Here is a 17,710-nt window from a genome sequence, read left to right as displayed (position 1 = left end):
GATCATAAGTTATTCCACGCTATGCTTAATTGATAAGGAATTATAACAGGATCACTGGAGGACAGGTAGGCAGATTGTGCTCCACTCCCAAGGAAAAAAAGGCAGTGTGGAAGTCCCAGTGAAGGACTTGTTTCCTATACTCCAAGTACTTTTGTCTTGACAACTGACATGTATCTTAGGGGCAGAGGATTTAGAGCCTGGCTCCAGGCTAGTAGTCTCAAAGACATCAAGGCATGCTTTCTAGACTGGAGGAATTATCCCAGGAATTCCACACCTCTTTTCTGGTGAGCTGAAGCCTCATATGCACTGGAAATGCTCCCTCATAAGGGAGGCAGTACTGCCAAAAGGCAGGTCCTCTGGTAGAGAGTGAGTGGCCATGGTGTTCTCACCATCGATGTCATAAGACAAAGGACACAGCATCAGACATCTGCATTTTAGATCCTTATCCCCATTTATGGAGTCTGAGAATCTGTATTTTTCAATGGAAATGTCTCCTTTCATTTGCTGGAAGGCTTGACTTCAGACACAGAGGACTTATCTGGATTAATATGGTACCTGCAAAGACCGATTTGTCAACTTAATCTATTCTGGTGACGGTGCAGTAGAGAACTTGGGGCTGGTGACACATCAAGTGTCAGCTTAGGCTTGACAAAGGTCCAGGCCTCAGAGTCAGCCCCTAGTTTGGGGGTGATTTACACTGCCTTGGGACATGAGGGGTATCCCTGGTTTCTGACTTTCACATTTTCTTCTACAATGAGCAAGGGGGAAAACTGCCATCCTGTTGCCCTTCCTTTTTGTATCTTTCTGGCTCCTCACTACTTCTGATTTGTGACATCCCAATACCCACTCCCAGTGGTCATAGCCTTTCCAGTTCCTGTTACTACGGTTGTGCTCTAGTATGACCTACACTGACAGGGTCCACCTAGAGGGGAAGCACTTGACTTCTATTTCCTTTAGCAGCGATCATTAGCTGCTTCAACCTCAAGTGGCCTACGCAGGCTATTCTTGATAAATTATTACTTCTTTCTCTGCAGTATGATTCCTTCCAGATATACCTTGATTTTACTCTTAGCTGCCATTCTGGCATTGGTCCTATGTTACTTCAGTTAAACAACCCCCTTATTCAGTCTTCTTTTTAATTTTTGGAAGGCAAAGTGAAGTATGTAATTGCTTTCAAAACTGTTTTTACTTCGCTATGGTCTTCTGTGGTAGCCACTAACCTCTCTCAATGCTCTAGCAGAGGACTAGAGCTCAATATCAGTAATGGGTGCATAACATGAGTTATGGATTGTAATCACAGTGGTCCTTGCACTACAGGAATGTTCATAAATGTAATACCAAAAGCAAGTTCGAGTTAAATTACATAAATGTTTAGTAGCTGATGTCTTGAGCTACTCTCAGCTAACAATAAAACAACAGTGGGCGGGATATTAACCCCTGTTTTAATAAAATAAACCTATTATTTTGCCAGAGTTTAACGTTCAAGTCCTGGGTCATCTTTCAGGAAAAAAAACAGAGCAACTGTCAGTTAATTCTCTTAAAAATTATGACTCTATGAGGATAAAAGTGCAGGGAAAACCTCACAAGCTATCAGGATGGTGGGTCAGAAACCAAAAACACATACTACCTGTTGCCCCATGTATAAAAAAAAAAAAAAGCCTTGCAAGTAATTCCAGTGCCACAATTAACCCCTACCATTGCTTCCAATTCAAGTAATCATCAAAGGCATAAAAAACATTAGCTTCCCAAGTTAACTCCCTCCCCAAATCCAAACAAGCTGATAATCAGCTATTTACAACATTCACAAATAGTCTTGGAGTAGAGCATTTAAATAAAACATAAAGTACTATCATTACAAGAGAAAGCATTCTTATATTTTTGAGGGGTATTAACTCTACTCATTGTTTAGCATAGTACACGATGGGGGTGAAGGTTGGCAGAATGGTTAAAGCATTTACCTCACAGACACAAGGTACAGTTTTAATTTTCACACTCAGGGGAAAATGGCTATGTTTACAAATGACCTGCAAGGGCAGCTAGCCTACTACTTACCTATGAATCTATGAAACCTACTTCAATACAGTCTGAGCAACCTTTCTTGAAAATGGGAAATTTTGCATGCCTAAAAAAACAAATCCAGTAGAAAAATGCTCAATTTATTCAATACAAGATAAAGCTTTCGGGAAACACCCTTCTTCAGTATACAATATTCATTCATTCCATTCGGCCTTTTTGGGCTGATTTCTATCCTTTTCAACTTTCTGGCTTAAAAACACATGTGTTTGAACATTTTTCGCATCGTGCAGCACTGCGAGGCTACAGTTAAACTATTCCAGGTGCCAGAAAGTCTGCTTTTCAAATTTTCCCTTAGAACTAGCTAGTTTCTCAGTAGTAGCACTAAAATCTGAACCGCTGTGACTAGCACTTGCTCTAGATCCTGCTGGAAAGCACTAGGAAGCCTAAAACTGATACAAGCATTCAACTCTCCTTGTCAATAAGGAGAAATTAATTGTAGGTACTAAACAGCCTATAATTGCAAAGTACCTTGCACAGGTAAGAGAAAACAGCTCTTAAACTTTACAAAAAAAGCACCTAAACAGGCATGTCGAAGGGTCAGCTTCCGGTGAATTCTCCTGTCCACATGGTGAATCTGGGCATACTGGGGCTATGCGGCAACTGCCTCATGTACACAGACAATCCTCTCCTCCTACCACCCAACACTACAACCTGTGAGAGATGCACTTACATAGCCAAACTGGAAGCAAAGCTCTCTCTGGCCAAGATTGTGCTAGATAGCCAAGAGGAGAAGGTTACCACCTGCACTACACCTCTAGCAACTCGTAGCCCTTCAAAACCCACACCATCAACACCCACACATAGCAACACTAAACCCACATATGCAGAGGCCCTTAACATTAACCTGCCCAAGCAACAAGGACCTCCGAAGCTGAAATGTAAACAAACACCAGTCACAACCACAGTGACACATAGCTCACAACACCAGTGTGCCACCCAACAACAGCCCCTAAGGCAAGACAATGTACCCAACACTTTAGTCATAGGTGAGTCTATAGTCAGGCACACTGATGACACACTCACCAGGCCAAACAAGGAGAAAATTACAGTCAGCTGCCTGTCGGGTGCCAGGATCCGCCACATAACGCATGCACTCAACTCACTCCACAACAAGTACAAATACGACTCTGTCATTGTCCATGCTGGAGTGAATGACTTGAGATGTACCTCCCTGGACTACATGAAAAGAGACATGGAAGAGCTCTTGGATCATGTGGCCCAGGCAGGTATGACCCTAGCCCTGAGTAGCATCCTGCCTTCGCCCAGAATTATACCACAGTATAAGGACAAAATGATTGACTTCAACAATTGGCTAAGCTTCTGGTGTCATTCAAAGGGGATCCAGTATTTGTCTGCCTGGGAAGACATGATCGACAAACCACGATGCTTTGCCAGAGATGGTCTGCACCTGTCACCCCTGGGATTCAGGTTACTGGCTAAAGCTCTTGCCACCCCTATAGTGCTTTTTAGGCAAGGTTCAAAGGATAAAACCACCACCGTAACAGATACAAGCATGCAAAATCTGAAGGTAATGCTACTCAATGCTAGAAGTCTAAACCTCAAAATGCACTCTCGAGGCACTCCTAAAAATGGAGAACATCGATATCTGTGCAGTAACTGAGACCTGGTTCAAGGCTCCAGAGAGCACCCCTGCAATACCAGGCTACAACTCTTACCACACTTTTCGGCCACAAAACCAAGACCGAAACACTAAAGGTGGAGGAGTGTCCATATTCACCAAGGATATTCACACCTCCAGGCTAGTTGCCCGACACAATGCATCTGAAACTCTCCAGATGCAACTAACACTAGGTAAGACTGCAATCCAAATTGTAGCTTGCTACAGATCCCCCACCATGCCCCAAGATTCTCACTACACCTTTCTAAACATATTGGAAAATATTAAGATACAACCAAACACCCTAATACTGGGTGATTTCAACTACCCTGCCATTAACTGGGACAACTACTCGGGTACCAACTCCTTTTCCCAACGGTTCTTGGAAATCATAAATTCCAATGCCCTGGATCAACTAATCCTTGTCCCACCAAGGACTCCAATATCCTAGACCTGGTCATTACCAACATGGGAGATAGATGCTCCACACCAGTGGTCACCCCCTCATTGGTCAGATCTGACCATAAGAAAATCACCCTCGACATCCACATCCCACCCCCACCCCGCAGTAAGGAAACCTCCTTAAAAAACTTATCCAAAGCCAACTTCATGCTACTGAAGTCAGAAGTGATAAACTTCACGACACCCATGCAGATGGGATCTGAAAGTTCGACTGCAGAATCCTATACAAAGGCACTGTAAGAGCACATCCACTCGTGCATGAATCGTGCCATCCCAAATAGAACCAAGATGCTCTTCTCCAAAAAAAGGAAGCCAATCTGGTGGTCCCCTGCTATAAACAAACTATACAACAGAAGGAAGAAACTGTTGCAGAAGAGAGGAAAATCCCAGGATGCAAAAAACTCCCTCACCAGCCTCAGTAAGAAGCTGAGATCCCTCATAGGTTCATAGGTTCATAGGTTTATACTAGGCTATCTGCCCTAAGGCATTTATAAGCCTAGCCCAAATTTTTGTGGCTTACGCCACCCCTTATATGAAAAAATACTGTGCCCATTAGTTTGTTGTGCCTCTGTCCAGCAGTGACACAAAGATGATTCCCGGGGTAAACCTACGATCTCCCATCCACAGGTCTAGATTTCTCTTGAACAGAGTCAGCGAGGTGCTCTGCCTCACATGGACCGGGATTTTATTCCACAGCATAGGGAGTCTCTGAGTGATAAATCTATCCCTCCAGCACGTCCTATTTATATCCGTGCTAAGGTTTAAGTCGCTTGCTCTAGTGGTTTTGGTGGATTTGGATTTTTTGAGGTGGAGCATGTCCATTAATTCCGGGTTGGACATGGCCTTGTATGTCAGGCACATGTCACCTCTGAGCAGACGGTATGCGACTGAATAGAGCTGGAGTTTCTTCAATCTGGCAGCATATGACAGATTTTGGAGTCCCTTTATCCTTTTGGTGAGGAACTTTTGGGGTCTCTCCAATTGCTGCAGATGTCGGGTGAGATACATCCCAAATGGGGCATTGTACTCGATCATTGGTCTGATAAGTGAAGAGTACAGGGGAACAATGACCTCACTAGATCTGGATGTGAATCCCTTCATGATCAGGTGGGCAATGTAGAAGATCTTTCTAACCACTTTAGCAACGTGAGTGTCAAAAGAAAGGCCAAATAAAATCCTCAAAAGCTAGTTACGAAAATAAAATTGCCAAAGATTCCAAAGACAACCATAAGGCATTCTATAGTTATGTCAAGAATCTAAATGGCAATGATCAGATCTGCTCTGAGCTACAATAGAATGGCATTAAATATACTGATCCCAAGGATATTGCCAATATCCTGGCAGATCGATTTAGTGCCAATTTCACCCCCCTCTCACCCCCTAAAGGGCTCATCTCAATATCAAAAGATTGCCAAATTCCGGTAATCACGGCCACACAGGTAGAAACCGCACTCTCCAAAGCTAAGAATACAGCATCCATGGGACCAGATGACATCCCAGGCTGTGTACTACATGAACTACAAAATGAACTGGCACCCCACCTAAGTGTCATGTTTAATCATATCCTCACCTCAAGCTTCGTGCCCACTGAGTGGCGCACAGCTACAGTTATCCCACTCCACAAGGGGGGAGCTGCCTTTGATCCCGGGAACTACCGTCCCATCAGTCTGACAAGCCTGATCTGCAAGGGCATGGAACGCATTATCATGGAACTTATAAACAAAGACATTGGCAACCTTCAAACACTGGACCCCACCCAGTTTGGGTTTGTGAAAGGCAGATCTTGTCTCCTGAATCTGATTGACTTCTTCGAATCAGTCTCCAGAGCTGTGGACGAGGGTAAGGCAGTCCACACAGCCTATCTGGACCTCGCCAAGGCCTTCAACACCATCCCTCACTCTGGAATCATAGATAAACTTACTAAGCTGGCCATAAATCCCTACATCACTCGATGGGTTGCCAACTGGCTTACTGACAGAACCCAGACTGTAAAAGTAGCCGACTCCAAATCCAGCTCTAGACAAGTGGAGTACCTCAGGGTTCAGTCCTGGGACCACTCTTGTTTGGCATCTACTTCTCTGAAGTACAGGCCAACACTAAGGGACTCTGGCTAACAAAGTTCGCAGATGACTGCAAACTGGGAGCCATTATTGAATCCCCAAATGATGTGGATATTCTACAAAAGGGCCTTACAGAAACAGATGCCTGGTGCCAGAGCCATGGGCTCAAGCTTAATGCCAAGAAATGTATAGTTATCCCCTTTGGAAAAAACATGTACCCATGAATTACCACATAGGTGGCAGGACACTAAACATTGAAAGTGTGATAAGAGACTTAGGGACACAGGTGGACAGTGGTCTCACTTTCGATAACCACATTGCCACAACAGTCAGGAAATCCTTCTATGTGGCACACCTCATCACTAAGGGCATTTCATCCAGAAAAAAAGGAGGTCATTGTCCCACTGTACTCATTCCTCATTAGACCCATTATAGAGTATAATGCCCCATTTGGTATGTACCTCACAAGACATCTGCAACAGCTGGAAAGGCCATAGAAATACCTCACTAAAAGAATCACAGGCCTAAAGCAGATGCCATATGCTGACCATCTAAAAAAAACTCCAGCTATACTCTGTGGCATATCGTCTACTCAGAGGCGATCTCTGCTTAACATACAAGGCCATGTCAAACTCTGAGCTGTTGGACATGCTCCACTTAAAGAAATCCCAATCCCTCAGAGCCACACGCTCCAGGGATCTAAACCTTGTCATCACAATGAACAAAAGTACAGTTTTGTACCTACCATAAATGTAGATGTTCGAGGATCCACATTGCTGCAGTCCTAACTATTGGGGTAGTCCTGTCCAGTGAATACCAAAGTATATGGCTGACGCCGGTCAGGAGACTGACGTCAGTACATCAGGGTACTAATGCGCATGACCGACGCCATATCCTCAGTCTTTTCTTGCCCCAGATGTCAGAAGACCCTAAAAGACAAGGCCAAATATACCTGCACCAAAAATATGTACAATATATACAACATTACCAGAATCTAACCTCACCTACACAACCACCCCTAAACACAGAGGGGAAGGAGGGACTGCAGCAATGTGGATCCTCGAACATCTACATTTATGGTAGGTACAAAACTGTACTATGTTCTTCATTCCACATTGCTGCAGTCCTAACTATTGGGTATCCTACGAAACCAGAGGTAAGGGAGGCTGGCAAATCATAAGGAAGCAGGAGCTGACAACATGCCTTGCAAAATAGCTGTGGCAAAACCAGCCCTAGACTTAGAGTAGAGAGGAAGGTGATAATGCTTAGAAAGTATGCACTGAACTCCAAGTAGCTGCCTCCAAAATATCCTTAGTTGCCACCCCTCTTAGAAATGCTGTAGAAGTGGCAGTAGCCCTAGTGGAATGAGGCCTAATCCCAGCTGGAATCTCCTTGCCATGATGGGAATAACAAAATGCAATGCAAAACCCAATCCACTTAGAAATAGTTTGTTTTGACACAGGCTTGCCCTGAACTCAAAGCAAAAGAAACAAACAACTGCTGAGACTGCCTAAAATCCTTAGTCCTGCTTAAATAATAACGAATTGCCTGTGTACATCTAAAGTGTGCAAAATCTTTTCCCTTTATTTTGGGGATCTGCATAAAAGTAGGCAAATGAATAGTTTGGTTTAAAGCCACACTAGAAACCACCTTAGGCATAAAGGAAGGATTAGTACGTAATGATACCCTATCCTTATGAAAAATCAAAAAGGCTCTACGCCATAAGGGCCTGCAACTCAGAAACCCTTCTTGCAGAAGTAATGGCCAACAAAAAGCAGTCTTCCATGACAAGTATTTCAATTCAGCAGTAGGCTCAAAAGGTTGTAGAGTAAGTTTCTCCAACACAAAATTGAGATCCCAAGCAGGAGTAGGAGCTCTCTTATATTCTTTGCCCCTCTAAGAAATTGCTTGAACAAAGGATGCGAAAACAATGGTGGGTCACAATCATAGTGAGCTGAAATTGCTGCAGCATGAATCTTAATGGAAGAGAAAGACAAACCTTTGTCCAATAACTCAGTAAGATATTGAAGAGCCACACTCAAATTAGGCTCAGAAATCTCCAAATTGTTTGCTGCACTCCAAAATAAAAATCTCTTCCATTTTACACTTTCCTTGTACTAGGTCTTCTGGCTTCCATAATCACATTTAAAACTTGTTGAGGAAGTTGAGACCTGCTGTGTTTCAAAACAGAATATGCCAGGCTGTTAGATGAAGAGAGTGTAGCTTGACATTGAGCAGGTGACCGTCCCTCTGAGACAACAGGTGTGGAATCAAAGGTAAAGGCCATGGAGGCTTCCTTACCAGACTCCTCAGTAATGGGTACCAGTGTTGCCGAGGCCAATCTGGAGCTATTAAAATCATCCTTGGCTTGTCTTGTCTGACCTTCAGGAGCACCTTTGGGAGAAGAGGCAGAGGTGGAAAGGCATACACATGAAGATTTTTCCAACTGAAAGAAAGAGCATCCACTTTCCAAGCTGTGTGATGAAACCTCTTTGTGCAAAACTTTGGCAGCTGGTGGTTTAGTGGAGAAGCGAACAGATCTATGTCTGGAGTTCCCCATGACACTGTCAATTTTGAAATACATGAAGATCCAGTTTCCACTGTGGGGATCCATGATTTGTCTGCTTAACACATCTGCTAAGGAGTTCTGTGCTCCTGGCAGAAACCTTGCCTGAAGAGTTAGTTGCAAGCTGAGCGCAGTCTCCCATAAAATCATTGCTTGCCTGCACAACGGGTAAGAATGTGTTCCCCTTGTTTGTTGATGTACCACATGACAGTTGTGTTGTCTGTTAGAATCAACACCTGCCCTGGAAAAAGTAACTCCTTGAAAGCCATTAATGCAAACTGGACTGCTAACATCTCTTTCATGTTGATATGTAGATGCTGTAGTCTGGCAGGCCACTTGTCTTGTATCCACTTTCCATTTAGATGAGCTCCCCAAGCAATGTCTGAGGCATCTGTCGTTAGAATCTGACTCGCCTCTGGCCGGGTCACAGAGAGTCCCTTGTTTAGGTGACATTCCTGAGCCCACCACATAAATTCCTTTTGAATGCAAGGTATTATCTGAATGACAGTGTCCAAATGCTGGCAGTGCTGTGTCCATACATTTTTGAGATACCATTGCAGCTTCCTCATATGCAGTTTGGCATTGGGAAGCACCAGAATACAAGATGCCATGAACCCTAAGGCTTGAAGGACTGTCCTTGCAGTCAGCCCGGACTGAAGAGATAGGTGATGGAAGTAACTGGAAAGATTCTGTTGTTTGTCCGGGGTTAAAAAGGCCATCTGGGCTGCTGTATTCAGTCTCACACCCAGAAAGCACATGTCTTGAGAGGGTACTAGACTGGACTTTATTCACAGAATACCCTAGGCATCTTAGCACTGCTATCACATATTCCAAATGCTGTAAAAGGTCTTTCTTTTCTTGAGCTAGAATCAGGCAGTCGTCCAAGTAAGGATAGATTTGAATTCCTTTTAGTCTGAAGTAAGCTATCACTGGAGCCAGAACCTTTGTGAATACTCTGGGTGCAGTAGATAAGCCAAAGGGCAATGCAGAGAACTGATAATGAGAATTTCCAGCTCGAAAACGCAGATACTTCCTGCAACTTAGTCTGATAGGCACATGAAGGTAAGCTTCCTTGAGATCTAAAGTTACCATCCAGTGATCTTTGCCCAGTAGAGGCAAAAGCTGTTGTAACGTCAACATTTTGAACTTGGGAATGTCCAGATAAGTGTTGAGGATAGATAAATCCAAAATTGGTCTCCACGTGTTCCCCTTCTTCGGCACTAGAAACAGGCGAGAATAAAATCCTAGGCCCCTTTCTGGCACAGGAACTGGCTGAATGGCCCCTATTTGGAGCAACAGAGAAATTTGCTTGTGAGCCTCTTTTCTTTGTAGAGGAGGAATGTCTGGCATGCCTTTGAAAGGAGGCAAGGTATGGAAATAAAACCTGTAACCGTGGTGAATGATATCCAGAACCCATCTGTCTTGGGTAATTAAATCCCAATTTTCTTTGAAAAGAGACAGCCTTCCTCCCAAAGGTGCTGCCAGGCGAGAATGTACTGGCAGCTGAAAAGGCAGGTCATTGGGTCTGTTTACGAAAGGACTGACCCTGCCCTCACCAGAAGTCCGAGCAGGTGAACTCCTGTTCTAGGCCTAAAAGAACCTTGAGCTCTGCCCCTACCACGCCTAGACCTACCCCTAGACTGGGAATCATAAGCAGGATATGTCCATCCCTTAGTAGGCCAATTTCTACTAAACTTGGAGGCTGCACCTGCAAAAATCCTTAACAGTTTGCATAGACTTAGCCTTGTCCTCCATTTTCTTTAAAACTGCTTCCACAGGCGAACCAAACAACACATCAGACTGTAAAGGAGCATCCAAAATCCTTGTCTTAACATGCTCAGCTAAATTCTGATCCCTCAACCAGGCGTGCCTACGAAGAACAGAACCAGTGGCAGCCACCCTCGAGGAGGCCTGCACAGCATCAAAACCACACTGCAAGGAATGCTTACCCACCTGTTCAGACACATGAACTAAATCCTGCAACTCTTTACACTCAATACCTTCAGCCAGAGCATCCACCTTAGACTTCAATTGTGAAAGGAGATAATTCTGATATTTTAACATGTGAAACTGACAATTCAACGCCCTCATGGCTAAAGTGGAAGAAGTATACACTTTCTTTCCCCATCTATCCAAAGCCCTTGCCTCTATCAGGAGGAACAGGATTTTTAACAACAGAAGCCTTCACACCTTTAGGCCCCTGAGAGACAGTTTCGGGTCTGCCCTAGGACTCCTAAAAGATACTTATGGGCTTCAGGCACCCTATAGTACCTATCCGGTTTAACTGGGGCAGGAGGCAAAGAATCAGGATTCAGGAAGCCTCTGCAAAACATCTTCTACCACATTCAGAACAGGAGGTATAGCTAAAGGCCTATGCTGGGGTAAAACAAGAATTCCCTAAGCCTCTTCCTGGAATCAGAGAAATCTTGACCTTCCCATTTAAAATGCTCCTCATGGAATGCAGAGTCTCTGAAAATGAAAAATCCTCAGCTGAAGGAGTAGAATCATCCACATCAGAATCAGAATAAGGAGGAAGTCTTAAGACTCAGAAGCCTCGAACATTGCTCAAAACTCTCAAACTCAGGTTCCACCCTAGGCCTCTTATCAGGAGGGCATAGAACCTCTAATCATAGTAATCAAATCCTCTACCATTTTAGCATATGCTTCTTAGGCAAAGACCCTGAAACACTCGGAGAAACCCCACTGAAGTTAAACTAGGCCTGCCTCTTAAAGAAGCCTTGGAAACAGAAGGGAGGCCCTAACCACCTTAGGAAGAGAGGGAAGAACAGCCACCTGAGAAGCCCCTCAGCCTGGCCTACTTCCTGAGAGGACACATCCTGTAACAGTAAGTCTCCCTGAGACTCCAAAGAAACTCCTGGCAGAACCTCCGGCTCCACTGAGCCTTCCAAAGAACCGACGTCCGGGACTGTCGGTTCTTCCACTCTAGGCTTTGCTGCTTTGTCCTTGCGCTTTTTGGCGGCGTCGGAGCATCCGGCATTTTATAATTACAACGCTTCCCAAAACTAACCTGGCACAGTCTAACCTTCTCTTAATAGTGCGTTTGTTAAACCTAGCACAAGAGCGGCATCCAACAACGTCGTGCTCAGGCCCTAAACAAGGTATACACAAAGTATGGTAATCCCTATGAGGTATCTGTTTCCCACAAGAAATACAGTTATTCACTTTTCTGACATCCGTTAAATACTGAGGCAAGAAAAACCAAAATATTCTTACTTAGCCAACCTTGATTCGGTCTGAAACTCTGACTTCAGAAACTTTCAGAACGCCAACCTGCACTCGCAAAACTGCTTCTGCATCGGACCATGCGGCAAAAAAGACTGAGGATATGACAAGGTATACACAAAGTATGGTAATCCCTATGAGGTATCTGTTTCCCACAAGAAATACAGTTATTCACTTTTTCTGACATCCGGTTAAATACTGAGGCAAGAAAACCAAAATATTCTACTTAGCCAACCTTGATTCGGTCTGAAACTCTGACTTCAGAAACTTTCAGAACGCCAACCTGCACTCGCAAAACTGCTTCTGCATCGGACCATGCGGCAAAAAAGACTGAGGATATGACGTCGGTCATGCGCATTAGTACCCTGACGTACTGACGTCAGTCTAATGCGCCCTGACCGACGTCAGCCATATACTTTGGTATTCGGGCCGACTGGACAGCGGACTACCCCCAATAGTTAGGACTGCAGCAATGTGGAATGAAGAACATCATGCTGGAGGGATAGGTTTCTGATTCAGAGACTCCCCATACTCTGGAATGCTGCCCATACATGTCAAGCAGAGCGCCTCATTGGCCCTCTTTAAAAGGAACCTTGATGATTGGATGGGAGATAGGAAATTCACCCCGATGATCATGTCAGTCGCCCTGCTAGACAGGGGTCCAGAGAAGTAAATATTGCGGGAAGAAATATCCAGGGAATTGTTATGGCTAGGCTTGCATTGGCCCTAGGGCCGATAGCCTAGTACCAGTCTATGAACCTATTTATACATCATTAAGAAACAGCACATGACACAGCCAACCCATTAAAAACAAAAATCTACTAAAAGAGACAATACATTCTAAAAAGCATTCTAAAATTATAATAAGAATTATTATTTATTTATTTATATTGTTTCTGTTTTGCAACCAAAATCGGTTTTATTGTAATTACATTATTTAATCCTGGAAGTTTATCCGCTTCCAGTCTAGTAATCCATCTATACTCAGCAGTTTCAAGTTTATTATTCATGTCCCCACCCCTTAAACAACTATGCACAACTTCTAAGGCTTTAAATTTAAAGCCATTGCGAACCTTTTTCTATAATGTGCTTTGCTAAGATATTTGTCTCTACTAACTTTATAATGTCGGATTTATGTTTAATATTGCAGTCTTTAAGCCGCCTTGAACATTTCCCTACATAGAAACATTCGCAACATATGCATGTTGCAATATAAACTATCATAATGGTATTACATGTAGCTTGACACTTAATCCCCAAAATTTCCTTTGTTATTGGATGCTGAAATTGTATATTGTTGGAAATGTTATTGCAACAACTGCAATTATGGCAGTGAAATGTACCACTTTTCTTTATCAAGGAAGTTGCTTGATTAACATTAAAATTCTTATAGCATAGCTCTCTTTTTATGTTCGTACTATTTGTATATGCAAATTTCGGTCTGATTCCTACAATAGCTAGCAGTTCAGGCATAGAGGATATGCTCCTTCAATTCTTTTTATAATACTTTCGACTTGTTTTGTGTAGATATTATAAGTAGTAACATATCTAAGTACAGTTTCATCATTATTAATTAATGGGATGGGCTGTGCAGAATCACCAAAAAATGGGGCAGCAATTAACCACCTATTTTCCAATACTTATGTCTTAGCTTTTTGAATGAGATTTTCATCATAACCCCTACTTCTAAATTCCTCTACCATGGTCTCTATCTGCTCTCTCTTCGGTATTAAGCCTACTCACCCTCATAAATTGACTCTTAACTATATTCCTAAAGATATGTTTAGGGTGTATACTCCTAGCATGAGTATATTTGTTAACCTGAACCTCCTTCCTGTAGACTGAAGTTTGCAATATATTATATTCCCTATGCAACTGCACATCGAGGTATGAAACACTTTCATAGGAATGGTCCATCTTAAACTTAAGGAATTCCATTGTACTATTCAACTACTCAGCAAACCTAACCAGGTCCTGCTCACTCCCTTTCCAAATCATAAAGTAGTCATCTACAAAACGCTGTTAGAATAAAACATTTTCTTTAAATGAATTTTGTGAGGTGTTAACATATTCACAGTCCCACTGATTAAGAACAATGTTTGCGTATGCATTAGCCATGGGGACACCCATGGCCACCCCTGCCATTTTCAGAAAAGGTTGACCATTAAACAAAAACACATTTCTGGTTAAAACAATCTCAATCAAGCTACAGATGTTTTCTATTTCCCTTCCAGCCATTCTGGTATTGATACATAAAAATTCTCGAACAGCAGTTATACCATAACTATTGGGAATTACTATAAACAGTGAATTTATATCCAACGTTACTAGTATATAATCATTCTTAACATTCTGTTTATACCATGCAAATAATTTATTTAAGACGTCCCCTGTATCCTTTATATAACTGGGGCAAAGGGTTAGGTGTTTACTTACAACACCCTGCACATAAACAGACAACGGTTCGGTCACCCACCCTCGGCCAGAAACAATTGGCCTCATTGGTGGCTTAGTAATAGATTTGTGCAATTTGGGGATCCCATAAATCACTGGAGTCACTGGACATGTGACTATAAAATAATTAAAAAGTTCAAGTGATATATCTCCTTGTAGTTGCAAATTCACATCAGTAGCATGTTTTTTAATCTCAGAAAAGGTTATTGCTTTAAAAGTTGCCCCATTTTGTAAAAAAGCATTCATTAGTTCAACATATTCTGTTCTATTAAAAAGGACTATTGCGCCCCCTTTATCAGCTTGTTTAATTATTATATTATCATTTGCACGCAATTCCACAAATGCTCTATATTCATTTGTTAAATGAAACATTTTCTGCTTACTAGACAAAACTTTGCCATATATATGGCCTTAAATCATCCTCACAAGCAGCCAAAAATGCATTTAAAATCGGACAGTTATTCGGAATGAATACACTTTTCTTACACATTATTTTTTGTTGGCATACAGCATCTCTATGTTTTTAAATAGTTAATTGATTGTTAAACTTGGTTCTGAAGAAGTCAGATGGGTTCAGACGAAAGCGCTTAACCTTCTGTTTGCTGTGTGGATTAAACTTCTTGCTTTGTTGCCACTGCTGCCCCATTTTTTGGCGATTCTGCACAGCCTATCCCAGTAATTAATAATGATGAAACTGTACTTAGATATGTTACTACTTATAATATCTACACAAAACAAGTCGAAAGTATAATAAAAAAAGAATTGGAGGATTTTATCCTCTATTTCTGAACTGCTAGCTCTTGTAGGAATCAGACTGAAAGTTGCATATAGGAATAGTACGAACATAAAAAGAAAACTATGCTATAAGGACTTTAATGTTAATCAAGCAACTTCCTTGATAAAGAAAAGTGGTACATTTTCCTGCCATAATTGCAGTTGCTGCAATGACATTTGCAACAATATACAATTTCAGCATCCAATAACAAAGGAAATTTTTGGGATTAAGTGTCAAGTTACATGTAATACCATTATGATAGTTTATATTGCAATGTGCATATGTTGCGAATGTTTCTATGTAGGGAAATGTTCAAGGCGGCTTAAAGACCACATTATTGAACATAAATCCGACATTAGAGGGTTAGTAGAGACAAATGCCTTAGTGAAGCACATTATACAAAAATGTTCGCAACACGGCTTTAAATTTAAAGCCTTAGTAGTTGTGCATAGTTGTTTAAGGGTGGGGACATGAATAACAAACTTGAAACTGCTGAGTATAGATGGAGTACTAACCTGGAAGCGGATAAACTTCCAGGATTGAATAATGCAATTACAATAAAACCAATTTTGGTTGCAAAACAGAAACAATACAAATAAATAATATTTTTTTTATAACTTTAGAATGCTTTTTAGAATATATTGTCTCTTTTAGTGGATTTTTGTTTTTAATGGGTTGGCTGTGTCATGTGCTATTTCTTAATGATGTATAAACTGAATGGAATGAAAGAATATTGTATACTGAAGGGTGTTTCCCAAAAATTTTATCTTGTATTGAATAAACTTTGCATTTTCTACTGGATTTGTTTTTTCTTGCTATTACTGCCTACATCTTCTGGATGTTGCTATAGTTGGTTAGTGTGGTTATAGAAATATTGCATGTCTCACAGACCATCTAGGACATTTCATTCTAGTCGTACGTTTCAAACAGGAGAAGAGAAGACCAACTGCCCATGATCTGGTGCATGTTTACAAACAACACTTGATGCAAGACAGTCCAAATTTTAAATCCTTGATGGGGAAAAAAACCCTCTAAATATGGCTGTGTATAACATTCTAAACTTCAGCTTACCTCAATGTAACTCACACATAGGTAGCAAGAACTACACTTGCTTCTGCACAGTCTAGACTCAACAAATATTCTCAAAATAAAGTTAAATTCTTGTAAAATTTACCAGGTCTCCATATTAGGGGAAAACTGTAGCCTTTAAGTTTATATGTCTGAAAATTATCCAACACACGCCATGGCTGCCAGGCAACAAACACAAGTTCTGGGAAAATATTTAATAAAAAAAAATTAAATTCTAATTTACATGTTATGCAATCCGTTCCTTTTCTGAAAGTATTTCTGCAAAACAAATGCACTTCCTTTGAATCCTATCTTTATGATCAATTTACTTATTTTAGTAGTTCCTAGTCATCCAGTGTATATACTGATCCTTATTTCCCTGCTGCAATTTCTCAACGACAACATCAAGACATTAAGCACTTCATCAATCCTCATTTACCAGTTCAATGACTTTCTCCACTACCAACGTTACTTGTTTAACAGGACTTTCGCAGATGTCAAATTCTTTGAGTTTTCCAATAAGCTATATTGCACAGCCACTGCCTTATCACCACTGTCTATCTAGCCAACAACAGACTTCTAGGATCCCTTGAATTTCAATGAAATGTCAGACCTTTTGTTCAATTTTTGCCATTTTTTTATCACTATCATGCAACTTTCACACACTTCAATTTTATCTTTGTAACAACATACTAATTTTATGTACAGTTGACCAGGAAGCCTACTCTTTACAACATCCTCACAGTAACACGAAGAGAAAGTCATCAAGTTTAGCCCTTGGAAATAAATACAATGAGATAAAGACACAAGAAAAAAATGTAAGCATTTAAGACTAAAGAATTCAGCTTCTGTATGAGCAAAACAAAGTATTTTAATTTCACTTTTACAGCGGTAAACTTCACAGAACTGTGCCATTTTCCTTCACATTTTCATATTTTTTAAGAAAGAATATAATTCCTTGACCCCTCCCTTCCCCACCAAAGTGGTAAGGAATTTTGTGCCAAACTTTCTTAAATGCATAATCCCCCTAAAAGTGCTCATCAAAACACTTTGAAACTCTTACTGTAACAGCAGTTGCATTACTTTAAGTCATCTCAACTTTACAGTACTTGGGGTCTTACAGCAGTGAATTTCCCACTACAGACCCTATATTAAGACTGAAGTATATATACCATTTTACTCATTTCCCCTACTATATAAGGCAGGTTTGTGGATTCATAGCCACCCACTTTCCAAAATGGCGTACTTCAGATGTAAATTACTGCAGTCACTACCACTCAACTCTCTCTCGCTCTCCACGAAGCACAATCTTCATTATGACAGCCAGCTGGAAAAGTTACTCCCAAAAGATACAAGCATAGCATAGAAGACAGTCAAGGGAAATGCAC

The 17,710-nt window shown here is 41.5% G+C and overlaps 1 protein-coding gene across 1 annotated transcript in view; it reads right to left on the bottom strand.

Annotated features, from left to right (window-relative positions):
- NEURL4 (neuralized E3 ubiquitin protein ligase 4) overlaps positions 1 to 17,710 on the bottom strand; it is a 1,403,612-nt gene that overhangs the window by 1,040,442 nt on the left and 345,460 nt on the right. The window lies entirely within an intron of this gene.

The sequence above is a fragment of the Protopterus annectens genome, chromosome 7.part0 (genome assembly GCF_019279795.1).
Source record: "Protopterus annectens isolate FY-2018-M chromosome 7.part0, PAN1.0, whole genome shotgun sequence".
NCBI lineage: Eukaryota > Metazoa > Chordata > Ceratodontiformes > Protopteridae > Protopterus > Protopterus annectens.
Note: the sequence above shows the minus strand (reverse complement) of the source record. Positions and strands in the feature narration are given on the sequence as shown.